Below are 5,247 nucleotides of genomic sequence, written 5' to 3' on the forward strand. Positions count from 1 at the left end.
AAGTAAAGAGATTGGATTGTGGAGACTCCCCTTGCAGCGTGTCTTGATCTCCCGGCAACGGCGCCAGAAAAAATGCTTGATGGCGTGTACAGCACACGTCCGTTGGGAACCCCAAGAGGAAGGTATGATGCGCACAGTAGCAAGTTTTTCCTCAGAAAGAAACCAAGGTTTATCGAACCAGGAGGAGCCAAGAAGCACGTTGAAGGTTGATGGCGGCGAGATGTAGTGCGGCGCAACACCATGGTTTCCGGCGCCAACGTGGAACCTGCACAACACAACCAAAGTACTTTGCCCCAACGAAACAGTGAGGTTGTCAATCTCACCGGCTTGCTGTAACAAAGGATTAGATGTATAGTGTGGATGTGTTATCACCAGAATTTAACCAAGTCTAGAGATGGGCCGTGATTAAATGGGCTTAGAGGATATGCATGGAAAATATTCCCGAACCGGCCTTGTACAAGAAGTTTGGGCAAGATTGCCCGTGTATCTGTAAATTATAGTAGGTTACGTGTCGGTTAGAATTAAGAGATAGAGTTTAGCTCGTACACGGTTGGGTTTATTCCCAAGTTAGAAAGTCTACGGACTATAAATATGTATCTAGGGTTATTGAGAAAGGAGGACGATCACGTTCACAACAAATCAATCTAGGCGCATCGCCACCCCTTGTTTCGAGGGTTTCTCCCGGGTAAGCAACATGCTGCCTAGATCGCATCTTGCGATCTAGGCAGTATCAGTTTATTAGTTGTTGGTGTTGCTCGTGCTGAAGCCTTTTTGATGGCGAGCAACACCCTTATCTTAGGTGTTTTGGGGTTGACGTCGATGCTTTCACGATGTACTTATTTAGCTACGCTGCCCCTCGATATCTAGCTGCCCTTACACCTATTTTAGGTGTAAGGGCAGCATCTTGCTTGATCTTTATTTAGTAGATCTAATCCGTTATAGTTGCTCCTTGTTCTTCAAGGATTGGTTTGATATCCGTATGGTTAGGCCTTATAAACGGGTTGAAGGATCCGGTAGTGCGTAAGGTGTTGTTTATTAAGCTCTAGAGGGATTGTTCCGGGGATCAACTTCACGTTGGTTTTTAGGCCTCTTTAGGGCTGGTTTTCCATCATCTTACGTATCTGCTAGGCTCAACTACGCATAGGATGTTCCGATTATATGGTGAAAACCCTAGACTATCGTAGATTAGTTTAGCTTGATATTGATAAAGCATGATCCCCATGTCCTTATAAATCTAACATGAACCATGGGGCAATCGGCTCTTTGAGCCGATCCACAGAACAACTTAAGAGCCGATCGGGGCTCGTATTTAATGTTTACGTGTTTTCCATGCAGGAAACTAGTCGAAGCAATCCATCACCTTCCTGACCAGGTATAGGTCAGGTGGCACACCCTCGTAAGCACCAGGACGTGTGCCAGAAGGCATTGCGGGCCGTCGCCCGAGGGACCAGGGTCCACCGCAATCCTGGGAGCCTCCCGGCTCTACGGTGTTGCCCGTCGCTACTCGCCGGTGGGTTTTTGACCGCAACAGGATGATGATTGTTTGCAGAAAACATTAGAACAAGTATTGCAGTAGATTGTATTCAATGTAAAAGAATGGACCGAGGTCCACAGTTCACTAGAGGTGTCTCTCCCATAAGATAAATAGCATGTTGGGTGAACAAATTACAGTCGGGCAATTGACAAATAAAGAGGGCATGACCATGCACATACATGATATGATGAGTATAGTGAGATTTAATTGGGCATTACGACAAAGTACATAGACCGCTATCCGAGCATGCATCTATGCCTAAAAAGTCCACCTTCGAGGTTATCATCCGAACCCCTTCCAGGTATTAAGTTGCAAACAACGAGACAATTGCATTAAGTATGGTGCGTAATGTAATCAATAACTACATCCTCGGACATAGCATCAATGTTTTATCCCTAGTGGCAACGAGCACATCCACAACCTTAGAACTTTCCGTCACTCGTCCCGGATTTAATGGAGGCATGAACCCACTATCGAGCATAAATACTCCCTCTTGGAGTTAAGAGTAAAAACTTGGCCGAGCCTCTACTAATAACGGAGAGCATGCAAGATCATAAACAACACATAGGTAATAGATTGATAATCAACATAACATAGTATTCTCTATCCATCGTATCCCGACAAACACAACATATAGAATTACAGATAGATGATCTTGATCATGTTAGGCAGCTCACAAGATCCGACAATGAAGCACATGAGGAGAAGACGACCATCTAGCTACTGCTATGGACCCATAGTCCAGGGGTGAACTACTCACTCATCAATCCGGAGGCGACCTTGGTGGTGAAGAGTCCTCCGGGAGATGATTCCCCTCTCCGGCAGGGTGCCGGAGGCGATCTCCTGAATCCCCCGAGATGGGATTGGCGGCGGCGGCGTCTCTGGAAGGTTTTCCGTATCGTGGCTCTCGGTACTGGGGGTTTCGCGACGGAGGCTATATGTAGGCGGAAGGGCAGGTAAAGGGGCGTCACGAGGGGCCCACACAACAGGCCGGCGCGGCCAGGGCTTGGGCCGTGCCGCCCTGGTGTGTCGCCACCTCGTGGCCCCACTTCGACTCTCCCTCGGACTTCTGGAAGCTTCGTGCAAAAATAGGCCCCTGGGCGTTGATTTCGTCCAATTCCGAGAATATTTCCTTACTAGGATTTCTGAAACCAAAAACAGCAGAAACAAGCAATCGGCTCTTCGGCATCTCGTTAATAGGTTAGTGCCGGAAAATGCATAAATATGACATAAAGTATGCATAAAACATGTAGATATCATCAATAATGTGGCATGGAACATAAGAAATTATCGATACGTCGAAGACGTATCACTCATCATGATATATGTATGTGCATTGTTATGCCTTCTTTATTTGTCAATTGCCCAACTGTAATTTGTTCACCCAACATCTATTTATCTTATGGGAGAGACACCACTAGTGAACTGTGGACCCCGGTCCAATTCTTTACATCTGAAATACAATCTACTGCAATTGTTCTTTACTGTTCTTCGCAAATAAACATCATCTTCCACACTATACATCTAATCCTTTGTTTACAGCAAGCCGGTGAGATTGACAACCTCACTGTTACGTTGGGGCAAAGTACTTTGATTGTGTTGTGCAGGTTCCACGTTGGCGCCGGAATCCCTGGTGTTGCGCCGCACTACACTCCGTCACCAACGACCTTCACGTGATCCTTGACTCCTACTGGTTCGATAAACCTTGGTTTCTTACTGAGGGAAACTTGCTGCTATACGCATCACACCTTCCACTTGGGGTTCCCAACGGGCGTGTGCTTTGCGCGTATCAGTAGTAGCATTGCATTTATCAATGAAATCATCATCAAGTTCTACATAATCTTCATCAAGATCATCACTAGAGTGTTCAATAGACTCAGGTGAATTAACAGGTGTAGCAGTATTTTCATTAGGAATTTCAGTACTTTCAATTTGTCTAGACCTAGCAATCGTAGCATCTAGAAAAGTTCCTAATGAACCATCATTATCAAGCACGAGCGAAGCATCATCAAAATTATAAGAGGAATTTTCAGATTCAGCGAAGTACCGAGCATTTGAAGCTTGTGGCGGTGAAACAAGTTTACTTATCACGGATGGTGAATCAAGAGCAGCGAGAGGTACTCGGAGTTGTACCTTTTACGTAGTGGATGGTAATATGGCGACTTTAGTATCGCGAGGTTTACCCATGATGGAGAATTTGCAGCGAACAATATCAATCCAAGTGAACTTCCAAATAAAGCTATGCTCCCCGGCAACGGCGCCAGAAAATAGTCTTGATGACCCATAAGTATAGGGGATCGCAATAGTCTTCGAGCGAACTAAAACCCAATTTATTGATTCGACACAAGGGGAGCCAAAGAATATTTGTAAGCCTTAACAGCGGAGTTGTCAATTCAGCTGCACCTGGAAACAGAGTTGCTCGCAAGAGTTTATCAGTAGTAACAGTTTTATAGCCGTAGCAGTAGTGAAATATCAGCAGCAGTAGTGATTATAGTAAACAGCAGGATTAAAATACTATAGGCACATGGATGGATGAACGGGCGTTGCATGGATGAGAGAAACTCATGTAACAATCAAGGTAGGGCATTTGCAGATAGTAATAAAACGGTATCCAAGTACTAAACAATCCATAGGCATGTGTTCCATATATAGTCGTACGTGCTCGCAATGAGAAACTTGCACAACATCTTTTGTCCTACCAGCCGGTGGCAGCCGGGCCTCTAGGGAATCTACTGGAAATTAAGGTACTCCTTTTAATAGAGCACCGGAGCAAAGCATTAACACTCCATGAACACATGTGATCCTCACATCACCGCCTTCCCCTCCGGTTGTCCCAATTTCCGTCACTTTGGGGCCTCGGGTTCCGGACAGCAATATGTGTATACAACTTGCAGGTAAGATTATAAAACAATGCATATCATCATGAAACAATAACATGTTCAGATCTGAGATCATGGCACTCGGGCCCTAGTGACAAGCATTAAGCATAACAAGTTGCAACAATATCATAAAAGTACTAATTACGGACACTAGGCACTATGCCCTAACAATCTTATGCTATTACATGACCAATCTCATCCAATCCCTACCATCCCCTTCAGCCTACAGCGGGGGAATTACTCACACATGGATGGGGAAAACATGGCTGGTCGATGGAAAGGCGTCGGTGGTGATGATGGCAATGATCTCCTCCAATTCCCCGTCCCGGCGGAGTGCCAAAACAGAGTTTCTGGTCCCGAGACGGAGTTTCGCGATGGCGGCGGTGTTCTGGATGTCTTCTGGCGATTTCGTCTAACCCCCCGTGCGTTTTTAGGTCGAAGACGTCAAGTAGTCCAGAGGGGGGCGTCGGAGGCTGGCCGAGGCGGCCACACCATAAGGCGGCGCGCCCCCCTCCTAGGCCGCGCCGGCCTATGGCCTGGAGGCCGTGGGCCTCCCCCGGCCTGCCCTTCGGCTCCGTGAGTCTTACGGGGAAATAGGCCCTTCGACATTAATTCCGGGGATTTTCCTGAAAGTTGAGTTTCTGCACAAAAACGAGACACCAGGGCAATTCTGCTGAAAACAACGTTAGTCCGTGTTAGTTGTATCCGAAATACACAAATTAGAGGCAAAAAAATAGCAAAAGTGTTCGGGAAAGTAGATACGTTTTGGATGTATCAAAGAGCAAGCTTTCGACACCTCGAACAACTCTAAGGAAGTGCAAATCCACCCGACGG

This window comes from Lolium rigidum, chromosome 2 (genome assembly GCF_022539505.1).
Source record: "Lolium rigidum isolate FL_2022 chromosome 2, APGP_CSIRO_Lrig_0.1, whole genome shotgun sequence".
In the NCBI taxonomy this organism is placed as follows: Eukaryota; Viridiplantae; Streptophyta; class Magnoliopsida; order Poales; family Poaceae; genus Lolium; species Lolium rigidum.